The sequence below is a fragment of the Schistocerca piceifrons genome, chromosome X (genome assembly GCF_021461385.2).
Source record: "Schistocerca piceifrons isolate TAMUIC-IGC-003096 chromosome X, iqSchPice1.1, whole genome shotgun sequence".
In the NCBI taxonomy this organism is placed as follows: Eukaryota; Metazoa; Arthropoda; class Insecta; order Orthoptera; family Acrididae; genus Schistocerca; species Schistocerca piceifrons.
In genome coordinates, this window is record NC_060149.1 from 81055753 (window position 1) to 81076692 (window position 20940).

Consider the following 20940-nt stretch of genomic DNA (forward strand, 5'->3'; position numbering starts at 1 on the left):
TTCTGCTTCACTATGTGTCAAGTTTTCTCTCTCTGGATTACTCGTTGGACTTATTTATCTGTAACATGATCTCCACTTATCTATTTGCTCATTGTTTGTCTCTATGTCCACACTTAGCAATCCACTGTTGATGGCCCCAGGTTGGTTGGCCCAGTCTCAGCAGTTCCATTTTAGTCACAGCTGAGCTTCTGTTGAATCCCATGACAACAACTGGGGGGTGGGGTAATAGATTAGCAGTGTATCATGGATGCAAAGTTTGTGAAACTCCTGGAACTATTGACCACGGGAGTTTGTAAACAACTCAAGTGTGACTATATTTGGCAGATGCAGCAAGATAGGGATGAGTTGCATCATTATGTGGAAAGAGTTAAGACGGCCTGTTTGGCCTTGTTAGTCAACTTGCCAGAAAAGGAGTTAGTTGCAGTTGTCCTGAGGGGAATGTGCGCAGCGGATAAGTCACATTTTGTTTTTCATGGACATCCCTCCACTTGGGAAGAACTTCATGCTGCCGTTGAAGCGATATCTGCATTGCCACTCTTGGACAATAGACACCATGAAGTTAAAATTCAGCCCATTGGTGTTACTGAGGGGAACTCTGGATTACCAACATAAGCTGAGTCTGTTAAAGGGGAATTGTGGTGTTGTTTCAGGTGTGGTCAAACAGGGCATTTAGTTCACACTTGCATTCAGCCTTGGACACCCAGAGCCAATAAATGACACCCGGCTGGGCAGCAACCCCGGGGTCAAGCCTTTAAACCCTGGTGTGCCCATGTCGCTGCTTGATCATCATCCCCACTGCCTTATATTTGTTCTCGAGTAGGTGGCAAACCTATTTGAGCCCTTTTGGATTCTGGTAGCTCCTTTTCATCGTTGAGCTTGGAATGGTTTCTTGAATTTTGTCATCTTGCGAGACAGGCCAGTCCCTTCTTCGGTGCAGAGGTGTCGGGTTGCCAACGGACAGCTGTTGCCTCTGCATGGTTAGGTCCAAGTGAGTATCTTGGTTGGGGATTTCTCGTGGCACTTGTCTTTGGCCTTGATTAAGGATCTACTGGTTGATTCGATTTTGGGATGTGATTTTAACGGTAAAACTGGTCTTATCTTTGATTATTCTGGGTACACCTTTTTCTTTAAGTTCACTTCTGGTCAGAAATTTTGGTTCTGTGAGTGTATTAAATGTAAGGTGCATCAAGATGCTGGCTGTTGATGCTAAGCCTAGTGAGTTTGATCTCACACATGTTTCTTCCCAGTAGGCCTCGAACTAGGGGTTTGTTGGAGAGATTCCCAGAGCTTCTCTGTGATATACTGGGTATTACTAATGTTCTTTAATACCATATTCATCTCTCTAACCATGTTCCCATCAGGCAGTCCCCATATCGTCTCTCACTGCCTAAGATGAAGATACTAAGGGGAAAGATCTCCAAAATGCTTGAGCATGGAGTTATTAGGCCTCCTACATCCACTTATGCACAACCCCCCTCCCCCCCCCCCCCCCTATGTTCCTCGTCCCTAAGGATCAGGGGTGGTACTTTCGGACTGTTGTTGACTACTGTCACCTAAATAAGAAAGTTGTCCTCGAGTTGGTTCCTTTACCTGATCTTCATAACTCTTTTACTTGGTTTGCCAGGGCTAGTTCATTTACTGTGCTCGATCTAAATCAAGCCCATTGTCAGATTCCCTTAGCCAAAGAATGGAAGCACATTACAGCATTTTGTACTGATTGTAATCTGTTTGAGTTTAATACGGCCCTCTTTGGTTTGGCTACTGGTGCAACATCCTTTCTCGTTTGCTGGATAATATTCTTGGAGACTTGAAATTATTCTGTGTTTACAATTACCTGAACGATTTGGTAATTTATAGTCGTTCATTTCAAGAGCATTTGGAATACATCCAGCAAGGTTTTGCTAGGTTGCAGGGGACCAATTTAACTGTTAAACCCAATAAGGTGACATTAACCAGGCAGCAGGTATCCTTCTTAAGTCACCTAGTATCGGGCGAGAGTATTCGCATTGATCAAGAGTGGACTAAAGCCTTAAGAGCCCTTCCGCTGCCCACTGATAAGTGAAGGATTACCTAGTTCATAGGGATGGCGAATTATTTTAGGTGTTTTGTCCCTAACTTGCTCAGTTGGCAGCTCCTTTAAATGAACTGTGCCGAAAATGGGTCCGTTTTGAGTGTGGACTTGCTCAAGAGGCCATGTTTGAGCACATCAAGGCGGCTATAGCTAGTCCTCCAGTTCTCGGAGTGCCTGATTTTAATAATAAATTTATAGTTGAAACCGACGCATCTAATGGGGGAAGTCCTCCTTCAGGAGTTCGAGGGTCAAAGGCAACCACTAGCATACATGTCTCGTCAGTTAACCAGCATTGAGCCTAAATATTCTGTTTACAAATGTGAGACATTGGCTGTCTTGTTCACAATGGATAAGTACCAGTTTTATAACAAACATAGAGTATTTCAGCTAAAGGCTGACAATCAAGCCTTAAGCTGGGTGCTAGTCAGGCTGCGTAAAACTGGTCGTATCATGAGGTGGGCAGTATGCATTTCAGCGTTTCAGTTCAAGGTTAAGCACATTAGAGGCACTGAGAATGTGCTCGCGGATGTTTTCAGCCATATGTTTGCTGAACAACCATTTAGTGAGGGCACCCAAGAAACTTTGGAAGGCAATCTTAGTTGTGTCATGTTAGGTGGTAGTCTTCATTTGTTCAGTGACATTGAAGACCATCCGGATCAGGACCCCACTTGGCGAACTGTTAAGAAAAGGCTTTGTGTGGGGGAGCATTTGAATGAATACATTATCAGGAAAGGCATTTTGTGTAAAAGGGTGGGAGGTACCAAGGAGATTTAGATCTGTCTACCAGGCACCCTAGTATGCCCCGTATTCCGTTATTTTCACAACTCATTGATTAGCGGGCATTTAGCGCCCTATAACACCTTGCAGAAGATTAAGAAGCATTTTACTTGGCCGTCTATTGACCAAGATGTTAGAGAAATGGTTTCTTTGTGTCAATTGTGTCATGTGGCCAAACCAAATAACGCTCTTCAAGAGGGGTTCCTTAGTTCTGAGCGTGAATCTTGCCCCATGGACGAATTTTATATTGATTATGTTCGGCCCTTACCTCACACCAAAAGAGGCCATCGGTATGTATTAGTTATTATTGATGCGTTTTTTAGGGTTACCTGGCTTCTTCCGTGTCATAATGTGACTGCTGCCACCATAATTGCTCACTTAACTAACATATTTAGTGTTTTTGGACCTCCTAAGCAAATCGTTAGTGATAATGCGCTGGCCTTTATTTCAGCTCCCTTCAAGGCATTCTGTTTTCAAAGTGGTGTTAAGCATGTAACTACCACTCTGTATTATCTGCAGGGGTCCTTTGAGGAGAGGGTCAATCGTAACCTTAAAACCACACTGATTATCTTTCATCAGAAGTCTCCCAGTAAGTGGGATTCTAGTCTGCCTTGGCTTGGTTTTGCCTTAAAATACCGCCAGCCATAAGGCTTTGAAGGCTACTCTGGTTTCCTTGACGTTTGCTTATACTGTTAATTCCCCCCTTTCGAACTTATGTGGAATTCAAGACCTAATTTCTGCGGAGATCACCCCTCAGGTCGTCAAAGAAAACTGGAATCACGTGAGGCCCACAACAGACAAGCTGGTCATTATAATGATAATTGACAAGCCTTCAGGGGTAAGCTAGGAGATCAGATGTATGTCCATAATTTTCCCGAGAGGGAGGTATGTGTTGGCAACCTTGGTAAAATTACTCCTTGTTTTCTGGGTCCTTGTAAGATTATGCAGAATTTAGGCCCAGCTAGTTGGGTCTCCTATCACCCCCCCCCCCCCCCCCCCCGCCCTTTCACCCAGGTGGGTTTGTCCTTGGGAGGGGGAGGTTTAGCTGTTCTGCAGCTCGTGTTGGTGCTGTTTGTAGGTTTCTGCCCTCCGTCGGAGGCCAGACGGTATTGTTTAGTTGGCATGATTGCGGTGGTTTGTCTTCTTCTCGTGTTGACTGTTGCCACTTGGTTTCACAAGCATTGCCTGTCCACTAGTGGCAGTAGCGGCAGTTATTGATATATAGTAACTGTTGCCCTATCTTTGGGGCAACATCATTGTTTTGCTGGGTCGTGTGAGTCTGCGAGTTCAGTTGGGGCTGAGGAGAAGCCAGGTCCGAGCAGTGCAGGAACACGCCAAGACTGCTGGCGGCACGCATGGACTTCTAGATGGAAGGGCTGAGGTCACGAGGGCGCACGGCTTCATTGTAAACCGGATCCAGCAAGCTTTAAGATGAGTGCATTTCAATTCAATTACAGAAACCTCCACCATTGTGACTTCTCGCGATTCTCCAGTGACTTGGGTATGTGTTGCTGCTTGTAGTGTCGCCAAGGCAAAGAACAGTGAGTGGAGTGCTTGGGGAAGGTGGATCTGATTTGCTTTCCTCAACTTTTTATTACTATTTACTGCGTTCAACTTGTTACAATTTGTTAAGTTCAACCAGCGGTAATTTTTCTTGCCTGGTGGCTGCTAACACCCCAGTTACCTGCCCTGGGGGTTAGTGTATGTAACGGCAGTGTACATTTCCTTACCTTGCCACTGCTGTCTGGTAAGGCATGTAGTTTTGACAACTTTCTTGATTGTAAGCCAGTTGGTGATTCTTCTACTCGAGAGATAATGATTCCTTTCTCATTCCGGGCGCTCTAAACACTGTATTCTCGATGGGTCATGTGTCGCGCTTTGGTAGCTCAGATGGTAGAGCACTTGCCCGTGAAAGGCAAAGGTCCCGAGTTCGAGTCTCGGTCCGGCACACAGTTTTAATCTGCCAGGAAGTTTCAACCTTATTACTGCCATTCCTGGTGACTGATGCCTTCCGATGTGTTTGGTGCGACTTACCTTAATATTTCAATACCTGTAAGTTGTAAATTGCAGCGAGTTCTTAAACAATTCTTAATTTATTGCCATTCCTGATGTGTAGGGCCTTCAACCCAGATCACAGTGGCTTGATTTTAAAACATTATTTGTTGTATCTGTATTTAATGGTGATTTGCTAAACTGTAACTCACTGAAAACACTGTTATTTACACAGCTGTTTATTCCCTCATTAATAATGTGTGGTATTTTTTATTTATTGAGGAGTCTGGAATTATTGTTTCAAAATAAATTGTGTGTAACTGTAAAAGGCAACCAATAGTAATTGATTATGACCCCGTCCACAACCATAACCAAATCCTGCCTTCCCTTGACTACCAGGTTTCAATATCAAATTTTGATGCCTGTTTCACAATACAGGCCATCTAGGTGCTTCCCTCCATCACCAGCTTTTCCAAAACTACAAAGATGGGGGTTTTTCTTGCAACACATATATCACTTCCACAACCTTCCTGGCCTCAGTCTCCAGTAACTCACTGTCACCACACTGTCCCCCCAGCTGTTTCCTCTCTGTAGTAGTATCACCCCTCCAAATTCGCATCTCTATGTTGCTTTGCACTGCTTCTCACAAGCTCTGGCACTCCTAATCAGTAGGCCAGCTGCCTTCCTTCAAGCTACTAAGTACACACCGCAACGTCTTTTTGTGTCTGCCACCTCTCCTCCCTCTATCCACACCATCCCAAAGTATGCAAAATACGGTAACAATCTCACGCACAGGCCAAAACAATGAGAGAGATTTCCAAAAGCAAAGCAGGCACACCTCCACTTCTTTTCTCACTTATCCATGTTAGGTACTATTGTAGTTTGTTTTCCATCTGGTTACTTTGGAATTCCACACAAGGAGTTTCATTTAGTTGGTATTCATTAATCTCTACTTATGATATCAGTTGTTGTTGTTGTTGTTGTTCTTGTGGTCTTCAGTCCAGAGACTGTTTTGATGCACCTCTCCATGCTACTCTATCCTGTGCAAGCTTCTTCATCTCCCAGTACCTACTGCAACCTACATCCTTCTGAATCAGCTTAGTGTATTCATCTCTTGGTCTCCCTCTACAACTTTTAGCCTCCATGCTGCCCTCCAATACTAAATTGATAATCCCTTGATGCCTCAGAGCATGTCATACCAACTGATCCCTTCTTCTAGCCAAGTTGAGCCACAAATTTCTCTTCTCCTCAATTCTATTCAGTACCTCCTTATTACTTATGTGATCTACCCATCTGATCTTCAGCATTCTTCTGTATCACAACATTTTGAAAGCTTCTATTCCATTCTTGTCCATACTATTTACCATCCATATTTCACTTCCATACATGACTACATTCCATACAAATACTTTCAGAAACCACTTCCTGACACTTAAATCTATACTTGATGTTAACAAATTTCTTTTCTTCAGAAATGTTTTCCTTTCCATTGCCAGTCTGCATTTTATATCCTCTCTACTTCGACCATCATCAGTTATTTTGCTCCCCAAATAGCAAAACTCATTTACTACTTTAAGTGTCTCATTTCCTAATCTAATTCACTCAGCATCATCTGATTTAGTTTGACTACAATCCATTATCCTCCTTTTGCTTTTGTTGATATTCCTCTTATATCCTCCTTTCAAGACACTGACCATTCCATTCCAGTGCTCTTCTAGGTCCTTTGCTTTCTCTGACAGAATTACGATTGTTGTTGTTGTTGTTGTGGTCTTCAGTCCTGAGACTGGTTTGATACAGCTCTCCATGCTACTCTATCCTGTGCAAGCTTCTTCATCTCCCAGTACCTACTGCAACCTACATCCTTCTGAATCTGCTTAGTGTATTCATCTCTTGGTCTCCCTCTACAATTTTTACCCTCCACACTGCCCTCAAATGCTATATTTGATCCCTTGATGCCTCAGAACATGTCATACCAACCGGTCACTTCTTCTTGTCAAGCTGCGCCACAAACTCCTCTTCTCCCCAATTCTGTTCAATACCTCCTCATTAGTTATGTGATCTACCCATCTAATCTTCAGCATTCTTCTGTAGCACCACATTTTGAAAGCTTCTATTCTCTTCTTGTCCAAAAGCAAAGCAGGCACACCTCCACTTCTTTTCTCACTTATCCATGTTAGGTACTATTGTAGTTTGTTTTCCATCTGGTTACTTTGGAATTCCACACAAGGAGTTTCATTTAGTTGGTATTCATTAATCTCTACTTATGGTATCAGTTGTTGTTGTTGTTGTTGTTCTTGTGGTCTTCAGTCCAGAGACTGTTTTGATGCACCTCTCCATGCTACTCTATCCTGTGCAAGCTTCTTCATCTCCCAGTACCTACTGCAACCTACATCCTTCTGAATCAGCTTAGTGTATTCATCTCTTGGTCTCCCTCTACAACTTTTAGCCTCCATGCTGCCCTCCAATACTAAATTGATAATCCCTTGATGCCTCAGAGCATGTCATACCAACTGATCCCTTCTTCTAGCCAAGTTGAGCCACAAATTTCTCTTCTCCTCAATTCTATTCAGTACCTCCTTATTACTTATGTGATCTACCCATCTGATCTTCAGCATTCTTCTGTATCACAACATTTTGAAAGCTTCTATTCCATTCTTGTCCATACTATTTACCATCCATATTTCACTTCCATACATGACTACATTCCATACAAATACTTTCAGAAACCACTTCCTGACACTTAAATCTATACTTGATGTTAACAAATTTCTTTTCTTCAGAAATGTTTTCCTTTCCATTGCCAGTCTGCATTTTATATCCTCTCTACTTCAACCATCATCAGTTATTTTGCTCCCCAAATAGCAAAACTCATTTACTACTTTAAGTGTCTCATTTCCTAATCTAATTCACTCAGCATCACCCGATTTAATTTGACTACATTCCATTATCCTCATTTTGCTTTTGTTGATGTTCATCTTTCTGTCCATTCTGTTCAACTGCTCTTCCAAGTCCTTTGCTGTCTCTGACAGAATTACAATGTCATCGGCGAACCTCAAAGTTTTTACTTCTTCTCAATGAATTTTAATACCTACTCCGAATTTTTCTTTTGTTTCCTTTACTGCTTGCTCAATATACAGATTGAATAACATCGGGGAGAGGCTACAACCCTGTCTCACTCCTTTCCCAACCACTGCTTCCCTTTCATGCCCCTTGACTCTTATAACTGCCATCTGGTTTCTGTACAAATTGTAAATAGCCTTTCGCTCCCTGTATTTTACCCCTGCCACCTCTAGAATGTGAAAGAGAGTATTCCAGTCAACATTGTCAAAAGCTTTCTCTAAGTCTACAAATGCTAGAAACGTAGGTTTGCCTTTTCTTAATCTTTCTTCTAAGATAAGTCGTAAGGTTAGTATTGCCTCACGTGTTCCAATTACGATGTCATCGGCAAACCTCAAAATTTTTATTTCTTCTCCATGGATTTTAATTCCTGTTCTGAATTTTTCTTTTGTTTCCTCTACTGCTTGCTCAATATACAGAGTGAATAACATCAGGGATAGGCTACAATCCTGTCTCACTCCTTTCCCAACCACTGCTTCCCTTTCATGCCCCTCGACCCTTATGACTGCCATCTGGTTTCTGTACAAATTGTAAATAGCCTTTTGCTCCTTGTAGTTGACCCCTGCCATCTTCAGAATTTGAAAGAGGGTATTCCATTCAACACTGTCAAAAGCTTTCTCTAAGTCTACAAATACTAGAAATGTAGGTTTACCTTTCCTTAATTTATCTTCTAAGATAAGTCGAAGGGTCAGTAGTTTACCTTTCCTTAATGTATCTTCTGAGATAAGTCGTAAGGTCAGTATTGCCTCATGTGTTCCAACATTTCTATGGAATCCAAACTGATCTTCCCCAAGGTAAGCTTCTACCAGTTTTTCCATTCATCTGTAAAGGATTCGTGTTAGTATTTTGCAGCCATGACTTATTAAACTGATTGTTTGGTAATTTTCACCTATTTTCTTTAGGATTGGAATTATTATATTCTTCTTGAAGTCTGAGAGTATTTTGCCTGTTTCATACATCTTGCTCACCAGATGGTGGAGTTTCGTCAGGGCTGGCTCTCCCAAGGCTATCAATAGTTCTAATGGAATGTTGTCTACGCCCAGAACCTTGTTTTGAATTAGGTCTTTTAGTGCTCTATCAATGTCTTCACACAGTATCATATCTCCCATTTAATCTTCATGTACATCCTCTTCCATTCCCATAATATTGTCCTCAAGTACATCACCCTTGTACAGACCCTCTATATACACCTTCCACCTTTCTGCTTTCCCTTCTGTGCTTAGAACTGGGTTTCCATCTGAGCTCTTGATATCCATACAAGTGGTTTTCTTTTCTCCAAAGGCGTCTTTAATTTTCCTGTAGGCAGTACATATCTTACCCCTAATGATATATGGCTCTAAATCATTGCATTTGTCCTCTAGCCATCACTGCTTAGCCATTTTGCACTTCCTGTCGATCTCATTTTTGAGACGTTTGTATTCCTTTTTGCCTGTTTTATTTACTGCATTTTTATATTTTCTTCTTTCATCAATTAAATTCAATATTTCTTCTGTTACCCAAGGATTTCTACTAGCCCTTGTCTTTTTACCTACTTGATCCTCTGCTGCCTTCACTATTTCATCTCTCAAAGCTACTCATTCTTCTTCTACTGTATTTCTTTCCCCCATTCTTGTCAATCCTTCCCTAATGCTCTCTGAAACCCTCTACAACCTCTGGTTCTTTCAGTTTATCCAGGTCCCATCTCCACAAATTCCCACCTTTTTGCAGTTTCTTCAGTTTTAATCTACAGTTCATAACCAATAGATTGTAGTCAGTCAACATCTGCCCCTGGAAATGTCTTACAATTTAAAACCTGGTTCCTAAATCTCTGTCTTACCATTATATAATCTATCTGAAACCTTCCAGTGTCTCCAGCTCACTTCCATGTTACAACCTTCTTTCATGATTCTTGAACCAAGTGTTAGCTATGATTAAATTATGCTCAGTGCAAAATTCTACCAGGCGGGTTCCTCTTTCATTCACTGTCCCCATTCCATATTCAACTACTACTTTTACTTCTCTTCATTTCCCTACTATTGAATTCCAATCAACCGTGACTATTAAATTTTCATCTCTCTTCACTATCTAAATAATTTCTTTTATCTCATCATACACTTCATCAATATCTTCATCATCTGCAGAGCTGGTTGTCATATAAACTTGTACTACTGGGGTAAGCATTGGCTTCATGTCTATCTTTGCTACAATAAGGCTTTCACCATGCTGTTTGTAGTAGCTTATCTGCACTCCTATTTTTTTATCCTTTATTAAACCTACTCCTGCAGTACCCCTATTTATAACCCTGTATTCACCCAACCAGAAGTATTGTTCCTCCTGCCAACAAATTTCAGTAATTCCTACTATATCTAACTTTAACCTATCCATTTCCCTTTTTAAATTTTCTAACCTACCTGCCCGATTAAGGGATCTCACATTCCACACTCCCATACATAGAACGCCAATTTTCTTTCTCCTGATAACAACACCCTCCTGAGTAGTTCCCTCCTGGAGATCTGAATGGGGGACTATTTTACCTCCGGAATATTTTACCCAAGAGGATGCCATCATTATTTAATCATATCGTAAAGCTGCATGCCCTCGGGAAAAATTACGGCTGTAGTTTCCCCTTGATTTCAGCTGTTGGCAGTACCAGCACAGCAAGGCCGTTTTGGTTCATGTTACAAAGCCAGATCAGTCAATCATCCAGACTATTGCCCCTGCAACTACTGAAAAAGGTGCTGCCCCTCTTCAGGAACCACACCCACACGTTTGTGTAGTCTCGCAAGAGATACCCCTCTGTTGTGGTTGCACCTATGGTACGGCTATCTGTATCGCTGAGGTGTGCAATCCTCCCCATCCATGGCAAGGTCCATGGTTCATTGGAGGGGGGGGGGGGGGGGAAGCAGATAGTCATTACTATTTGTCTGAACTTATGTAGTATGAGTATTCGTAAAATAAATATTTTATCTGTTAGCTGTGAACCACAAGCAAGCTTGTGCCTTTGTTATCCTGGATGTGTCTTGTAGCAATGTATGTGGGCCCATTATCAGTAAATTTTACTCATCAGCCCATTTTTGAAGATTTCTCCAATGTTACTGGTAAATTATTTATGCACATTAAGAACAGAAGTGCATTCAGTACTGAACTTTGAGACACCATATTTAATGTTTCCTCATACTGTATTATTTCCATGGCATCATTTCTTGACACAGCCCTCTGTTTTCTAAGATTGAGATATGTCTCCACTCATGCATACCTTCAACTCCATAATATTCTAGTTCCTTTAGTAACATATTTTTACTTTTGCTATCAGAGACCCCCGCTAGGGCATAAACCTACCAAAATGAGCTAGTGAGATCTTTCCCTTATAAGGATTCTCTACAGAAGCCAAACTGGGAAGTTATTGAAAACCTATTGTTAATCAATGGTTCAGTATTCAGTCATTTTAATCTTTCAGAAAATATACCTTTGCTTCAGAGGAAGATTAAATCAAAGAGACATTAGATTATGAGATAAAATTACTAGCCAGTTCTCACTATAGGTGTGTCCCTCTCATTCTAAGGTCTGAGTGACACACCTTTTCTTCTTAACCTTCACCAACAAATCCCTCTCTCCTTCTGTAAGAAGAAACAATAGCTCTGAAAGCTAGGATAGCTCTGTCACTTTTAGTTTTGTGACAGTATTAACCACAATAAAAACAATGTATAGACTGAGAGAAGAGGAGAAAGGTGCAGTAATTTATTGAAAAATTTAACAGGAAATGTGTAATAAACACAATTTGATAGCTGCTGACCAATTGGAAGAACAGAGAGCTGAGATTAAAGGCTACAAAAGCCAAAGATATCACTAGTCATTTTGACTGATTGTAGTTTAGTTCTCTAATTTCACTGCCACACTTTTATAATTGTCTGACAGCAATACTAAATATTATGCCTCCTGAAAGTAAGTTACAACCAGAAATTCTGTCTCATAATTTATTATAAAATATAACCTGACTCACTGACTGATTACAAAGAGTAGTTGCAATAAGCTTTCCACCATACTGAATTTCTGTTGCTCTGTCCACACTTACAAAATGCCCAATCCGGGGTATTTGCATCTCAACTGAGAGTCAGCTTTACTGCCAAAACTAGTAACCCATGCATTCATTAAAATCTCACATAACTTAAGTTACAAATTAGTGGTCTGTAGTGAGTCAACACCATATCAGAGTAAACATATCAAACTACAGCATGTGACAAAGCAAGTCAGCGTAATTTTACTTCCCCTCTTGTTTTGCCATCTGCCTTCTTAAAATTCATTTTTTTCACCTCTAACTAATTACCATTAACATACAGGAGTATGATATAATCTGCATTTTCATAAAAAAGAAAGTTTGGCCCTTAGTCTTAAGGAATATAACACCAGAGCTAATTTTTTGCTTTGTTTTATGTATGTAATTGATTTTCTAATTTAATTTGACTGTGCCTAGCTGGTATCATTAGGTATAGGGTGAAATCATTAACTGTTCAATAACTTAATTTCTATTGTTGACATACAAACAAATATAAATTCAGTACTAATTATAAATAGTTGAAGGAACAATTAATAGTATTCTTAAAGTATTTATTTGGCTCTATTGCAAAACATGTTAGCAAAGCCAGCCCTTAATTAATTCCAAAGTAATTAACAGTTTTGTCAAAAGTATTGTTTGCATAATCATACATGTTAATTTCATCATTTAAACAAATTTGGCTAAACCTTGTAGTATAAGAAACTATTAAAAGGGATGAACTTTTTGATGTATTCAGTTAATTTAATGAGTAGAGTTATAATTGTAATTTCTGTAAATTTAACTTTCACCAATGTGTACCTATTATTGTGAGGATATACATGGGCCCAATTTTGGTCACAAGACAGTCAGTCCATGGCCGAGTTTCTGGCAAGAAACCTGTGTTGATTAGAAGAACAACAATGCCTCAACTTAACTGTGAAATAAGTGTCACACAATTAGGCCACGTGTTAAAACAACAACAGTGTCTGCTCCGTACATACATTTCTATTCTTCAAGAACTGTGAACTTTGTGGTTAGGTTTTTACTGCTCGTAGATGTTCAATAGTAAACTATTGTAGCAGTATGTGGAGGCTTGCCTGCAAACTATTAATGAGGTGTATGGAAAGTTAAAACAATAGTGCACTGGCAATATATAACTGCATTATTGGGGGGTTGTGAACAGTGAATGTAAAATACTGCAAAACGCAACTGTGGACCTGTTGGCTACATTATTTAAAGTAGTTAGTATTGTACTTCCACACCCCTTTCTTCAGCCAGTATCACAAAGCAGTATGTCAACACCAAGGACAGCAAACGAAGAAATAAAGAAGGCAAACTGTCACAAGCAGTTCACTAGAATCTGAGTAAGAATGCAAGCACACCTACAAAAACCTGAAAATCTGATTCTGAGTCATATGTGGATGACATTGCATGAACTTTACATAAAACACAAATATTCACATCTGCATACAGAAACTGTGCTCCAATAAGTGATGTGTGCTGAAAATAGTCACTATGTTGTTGCTATGAATATCACATAATGTGGCTGTTCTCAAGACGATACAAGTGACTTTTGGTTAAACATGCATATGGCACTGCATTATAAAATACTCTAGAAACATCTTATAAACAATGTATTTATAGAATTGCACAGTTGTGCTTGTCGTTTTCATGCTTCATAAAGTATTATAGGTTCACCAGTGCTATCATAAATAAACAGAGAATATGATTCTTCAGTATATACACAGCAAAGAATACAACACAAACTCATTGAAATATAGGCCTATATTTGCATATCAATCGAATTTCAAACAGCTTCCATGTGTTTTAATTTTTTTCTTGAGCATTGCCACTTTCAGCTGATCTGTTTCCATTATTCACATGAGCAGAAATAAATTTATTTCTGTGCTGTAAATATTTCAAACTAAACATTGCATGAATAGTAACAAACATAGTGAAAGTGTTCAAGGATAGTGTTGCCTATATGTATCTGTTTCCTGGTGTGGGTACAAGTTCAATTAATAAATCTGTAATAATAAATTAGTGGAATTATACTCAAACCTTAAGCCTCATCAACTCAAGAGTTTTCCTTATGATGTACCTCTGCCTCTGTGTGACCAAATATGTAACTGAAATAATTAAAACAGACGTGAAAAAACTTTTAAAACTGGTCTTTTACTGAAGTGCTTTCTTTGTTTATCATTAACAACTACCAACTGCCCTGTACCCTCAGCTGTGATCACTTATGAAATCAATTTTACATATTATTAAAACCAATAATTTGTTTAATTTGTAATGGAGAAAAACATGTTCAGATTTATTTGTACATGACAGTATGCTCAGATGAAAGCATAAACATATTGTTCATATAAATTTCTCTAAAATACAGAGTTTTTGAAAAGTTAAATTTGACAAAATATGAACTGTAAACAATCAGTTCTTATGTTATATATTACAAAACATACATGATAATTCTAAGCCAAATTCTGGAATTTTAAAATCAGTAATTTTATGTGCAAAGAGCTGCACTACAGAGTTGAGTTAATATTCCTTTAGATTTGAAAATGTTGTTATAGATGATTATAAACTCAAAAAATTATTACAGATTACTAAAGTTTGTAGTTTTTGGGATGGCATGATTTGTTTAGCATCAGTAGGTATTTATTCTACTATTATTCCAAACAATATTAAATAATGAATAATAAATGTGAAATGTGGTCATAAGATAGTTCAATACTCAATACTGTGTATCCACCAATACATTAAAAACTATATCACACACTTCAATATGAGATTCAAGACTGTTACAGTACACACACACCCAGAATTTTATACAAAATATTTGTGCTTGAGATACTGCCAGAATATGCATGTAACAGAAAAGAAACAATTTTTACTTGTCATAATTGTGTTGACACAAGCTGAACTGAGTCACAACAGCCTTTATTGGTTAAAGGTCTCCCCTTAAAGAGTGACAGTCTGCTTTATCTTTTCCAAAGAAAATTGTTTAACTGCATGAGTTATGTATGAAATACAGGAACATAAAATAATTTAATAAGTTTTCATCTTTATTGTTTCTTGTTTCATGTCTCTTGGGATTAGTCATCTACCTTAACCTTCTTTGCTGGAATTCTTGCTTAAACACCATGCCCTATGTCTCTTTTTTCCTATGAATTAGTGTGGAATGAAACCCAGGGCATAAAAGATACAGTATGCATAACAAAATAATGAATGTTGAGCGGCTAAATCATACAATCTGTCTTTAAACAGCTCCGGTGCCTTTCTGCTGGTGAGCCTGTGTTAATAGCTACAAATAGATGACTTTCATGGAGTAAATTAACTGTATTCATTTATATCTCCTAAATTTGAGCAATTGCAGATTTCATGATCTGAAGTATTTATACTATCATGTAAAATTATATTGAAGGTAGTAGGTTATATTCTGCTGATAATCAACATTGTCTGTTATCAATATGTAATATAACTCATGATAAGTGGTGATTAGAAGCTACATTTTTCGTGAATAAGTTAATTAACAGATAATGCAGCTAAGTGTGTGCTGAGTTCTTGTTTTAAGCAGAAATAATTAATGTTTTACGTTATATCATACACCTGAAATGCTAAACTGTAGATCTAACTTTTGCAGTTCATAAATGACAAAAATTTCTGTAGCGTTAATTGCTGTAATTCTATTTTTAAGGGTTCAGTTTGTGTTGCAATGCATGAAAATTATGGATGTTGCTGTAGGGTAGTCAGATAGGGAATATGTGTAGATTTTGGGTTGGAATTCTGTTGGGGGGTTTTAGAGGGCGATTGAATCAGGAACCCAGTAAGGATCTCCCATGGAAATATAGGCTCTGTGAAAAAGACAAGAGAATTACTGGACAGGTGACAAAGATTTGTGCCCTTTAGGGTGAATTAGACTGTATGAGATTTGAACTAGGTGGATCAAAGGAGGAAAAAGACTCTTGGTACTGGGTAAAGGTAAATGTAATGGGTAACAGAGGACCAGCTCTTTAGCTTTGATATCTGCATTTGAGCTTACCTTAAATAATACGTTTTATGTATTATCTGAGGTAGGAGGAGGTGGGTCTCGTTCAGCTGTAGATGACAATTAGGTGCAGTAAACTTCTAGTGAAGAAACTAAATGTTGGTTGGTACCAAAAGAGAGTGGGAAGAAATAGTCTTGCTGACAGGTAGTAGCCATGGAAGAGGCATAAGCCAGACAGACCAGGAAAAATTAGGAACGCAATATCTGATCAGTATAGTCATGAAGCTAATTGCTAACATTAGCCAGGTGACAGAGGATATAGGGAATTTGTGTAAAGATTTTGACAATGAGGATCAGGTGATCATATTACATAGAGGTGGTAACTGCCTGGCTAAAGACAGATATAACAGAATTAATTATGAGTGATCTCAATGAAACAGGAGAAGCAACTTCACACATAGGTGTGAGTTTTGTGTAGGACCTACAGTATCATGACCAGCCTTGGGTTAACACTGCAGTTAGCCATGTGAAAACTTAGTTGAGTATGCTGATATTGACTGGAATGAAATCTCATAAGCGTTGTGACGTATAAAAATTTTCAGTGCCTGCAGTGTCACGTCTTTCAGTGTCATACAAATTTTTATTTTTAAAGGGGATCACTTAAAACTATTTCCATGGGTTCGCCCCTCAAATTCCCCCTTATATCACAAAATTGTAGTCGTAGTACAAACTGAAAAAATAAATTCCTTTTAAAGCACAGTTTTGCATATAATTTATATTCAAAACCTTACACCTGTGTCACAGAACAAATCCTACATCAAGAATACTTTACACAAGTTTAAGGGAAGAAATGCTTCCGATAATTATTACAGTATTTAAAGAACATCAAAATATGAATAGGCTGAAATGAACAAACAGTACATGAGACTTTGTTAATCAATTTAACTGTAAAAAGCTAAGGAGCATATTATTAACAAAATGAGAAATATGCAAAAGCGAAATGCCCAAATGAGCACGTCTCAATTAGGAGTAAATCAAAACAATCAGAATGGCTGAAAGAGAGCACAATAACATGAGCCATAAACGAATAAAAGCTAAGCAACTAAGCAAATAAGAGAATAGGCAAAAATGTGATGCCAACAAAATGAGATGCCAACAAAATGAGAGTTGCCCGAACTCCGTCAGCACATATATACGGTTGCACTCGTGGTGGCACCTCGCAGCCCGTGCACAACACGCGCGCCTGCGACCACAATGCACTCTTAGTGCTCGCGGCGGCGTCTAGTGGCCCGTACACAAGTTGTGCGATTGCTGTTGCAGGTCAACCCTTAATCTATGATGTTACATGGCCCCCAATGTGGAAGGCGGTTAATTTATTAAATGCCTGACACATTTTGTCAGTTTACTCCGATCGCAAAATTTTACTTTAAATTTTCAAATTACTATCCTTGTTTCTACCACCTTTACATTCAGTGGTTCACAAAATAATCATTGATTATCACATATAATGATATAAATACAAAACATTTTAGTCATATTTCAAAAGTATAACGACAGTAATACAAAACATTTTATTATATATTCTTCTACCTCTATTGAAGAGAAGGTATTGTACAATATTTCAGTTGATGCTTTGGTGTAAATATTTACTTATTTTACAGGTTTTATTTAACTACAAAAGTGGTAATTATTAACACGCATTTACACTGTTTGAAAATTCATTGTATATACAGTGTGACATCTACTGTACATGGAAATGTCTGGAAATCGTTTATGTAGATGAAATGTTTCTGTAGTGTACTTCGTTAACTTTGAAGGTACTACTTTAAAAATCTGTATAGAAATATATAGCACACACACATATACATATCCAACCTTTTGCATCGAGAAGTTATTTTTCAAAAAGAATATATGTCAGGTTGGCTCGAAAGGCCTCAAATTATCCGAGTCCTTCGAGTAATGATGTTCAACAGACATACATTTCAAATATATAAGGTAACATTTGTATATCCTTATCCTTTCCAATTTACTGGCTATTGACATATTTTGAGTACATAGTAGTCCAATAGCACTTAGAAATTTTGAATATTGCTCTTTTTCTTAAGGTCCTCAGGTCAAGCAGTGGTTAATCACTCATTGTTGATAGGGTACATCATTTACCTGTCCTATAACTAAGGTATTTTCTTTTGTTTAGAGACAAAAATAATTTTTGCATTTTAGGTATATTATACATATTTCCTTGTTTCTTTGCCCTTTTTGGACTTACCACTACTCAGAATGTAAGTAGGTGCTATGAATTTTGTGCGACTATTAGCTATGCGACTATTAGCTATAGTCAACATTGTTCTTGTACTCAAGTTTATATTCACATGACTCCGTTTTTTCTTTTTTTTTCCATCACATGTCTAGCCTCAAATGATATATATATATACAAAATAGTACATATTTGTATATATTAAAAGAAAAAAGGAGAGAAAAGTATTCCTGAATGAGTGCAAGTAACTTATCTTTCATGAATTTCAAGTTGAAAGGACTTCACTCTTCCGAGTCTTTTCTTGTATTAATTTGCATATAGAGAACCATAACTCTCATAAGATTTTGTCTCATGCTATGTTTCCACTATTTGTGACCTAATTGTCCTGTTATAGTAGGAACAATTTTACAGTTGGTCTTATATTTATTTAGTACTTATATTAAAGAAAAAAACATTCTATGTTGTTCCTTACACTACATTATCCTCATTCCTTTGCATTAGAAATATTTGTTTTATCAACATTTTACCGGAAGCATCTTTACAAAATTCTACTTGACTCACTTAAATTTTATATAGAAAATGTGTTACCTCGATATTACATTATTTCATTATAACTTCCTGTACTTTCACATATCACATAATATAATCAATTTTTAGGTGAGTGTAGGAGACATCTTTAGACAGTTAACGTGTATAGCTGAAAATTTTGAATAAAACAGTGAAAAAGCAAATTTATTAGTAGCAACATACAATGTTCAGTCCAAGATGGTTATCTGTACAGTCATCCTGGTTTTTTTTTAATCTATATACTTTTTAATGTCTTGATGAGGATGTAGCCCCTTTTGTTTAAGGGTACTGGGATACACTAATTGATACACGGCAGGATGGGGTATATTCTCTATTAAAAAAGGTCCAGTATATAATAGCTGTCACTTTTTATTCCTTTTTGACAATACTGACAATTTCACTTGACTTCTAATCAGGACTTTATCACCGACTAAGAATGTTCTTTTCCCAGTTAGTCTACTATCAAAATATTTCTTCCTCAATTGTGCTTGGTGACATAGAAAAATGGTCACCTGCGTGATCTTTTCGTCGAAGGAGATGCTCTGATTTGCACATTTCAGCCAAATTTCTGGCCACTCATTTTGTTCGGGCCTTTGAACATGAGCTCTTTGGAGTGTGATTTGTTGCCGAATGCGTAAGATTATTTACAATTTCCTGAAAGGTTTTTACATAACTGACCTGAGCAGTATGGTTGTTATGGCAATATGTCCTTACAAATCTATTAAACTCACGAAATACCCTTCTACAGGGCTCACTTCCAGATGATATTTGGACACAAGTATTTGCCTAATTTGTAGAGTGGCCAAACATCTTTTCCACATGGATGAGGTAAATGTGGAAGAGCTTTTTGCTGACTTAAGAACATTAATTCTGAGGTACTTTGTAAAAACATCAAAAAATGCCACAAAGAATTTTGCACTACCCCTGGCTACTGGGAATGGCTCACAAACATTGACTGCTAAAATCTGCAATGGAGAGTCTGGTAAAACTGGGTGTAGTTCACCTTTTCTACATATATTTATGGCTTTTGCCTTTTGACAAATTACACAAGTGTGAATCAAGTTCTGGACTTTCTAAGATTGGGGAAATAACATGTCCCAATTTTATTATCACACTTAATAACCCCAAAGTGCCTCCAGGTGTTATGGGTATACCATATTAATCAGTCTAGACAATCAACCGGCATACATACACACCACTTTTCAGATGCAGGATTCTTCCTATAAAATAGCACCTGTTTTTCAAGTCTGTAATAGTTGATGATTTTTGGATCATGACCTCTCAATAGCTCCTGTTTAACTGAGTTCCACCGAGGGTCGGCATCTTGCAATGCTGCTGTATTTTTACCTAAGTCAACAAAATGCTGTCTATTTGCCTCATCTTTCATTAGAAACACGTTAAATTCCAATGTTAGATCTGAGGATGGAGAATATTCGTTTAGTCCTTGGGGTATCTGAGATAGGGCGTCAGCAACAATATTGTCCTTACCACTGTATTCTTGCAAAGCAAGATACCACCTGCCAAGCCATGCATGTAGGAGTTTGCAACTATGCAAAAAGCTTAGCGCCTCATGATCACAATACACTTTGGTATGTGCACCAGGTAAATAATAATGGAATTTTCAGAATGACCACAGAATGGTAAGTAGTTCCAATTCTGTAGTATAGTAAAACCGTTCACATGAGGTTAAAGTCCTACTCGCAAATGCAATTGTGCAAAAGGTGGGTTGTCCATCAATATTTTGAACTTGGAACAGACATGATCCTAATCCCACATTAGATGCGTCTGCATACAAACAAAATCCAATGCTCATATCAGGATGACAGAGTGATTTTGCATTTAATGAAGCCTCTTTGATTTTTTCAAAATCCGACTGGCATTCCGGAGACCAATTCCGGCACGTATCCTTTTTGAGAAGATGCAACAACAGCTCCGCATTTAGTATTTGATTTGGAATATATCGGCGATAGAATAACACCAGTCCCAGAAAAGCTTTTAATTGCCATTTTGTTCTGGGCACTGGAAAGTTCGCTATGGCATTCAATTTTTCACTATCTGGGAGGATCCCATATGAATCAATCATATGGCCCAAAAATTTAATTTTCTCTAGTGCAAACTTCGATTTACACAAATTAGCTGTAATACCAGCATGAAAAAAC

The 20940-nt window shown here is 38.2% G+C and overlaps 1 protein-coding gene across 1 annotated transcript in view; it reads left to right on the forward strand.

Moving 5' to 3' along the window:
- Window positions 1–20940, forward strand: part of LOC124722185 (dynein axonemal heavy chain 7-like) — a 913348-nt gene that overhangs the window by 755216 nt on the left and 137192 nt on the right. The gene's annotated exons all lie outside the window — the stretch shown is intronic.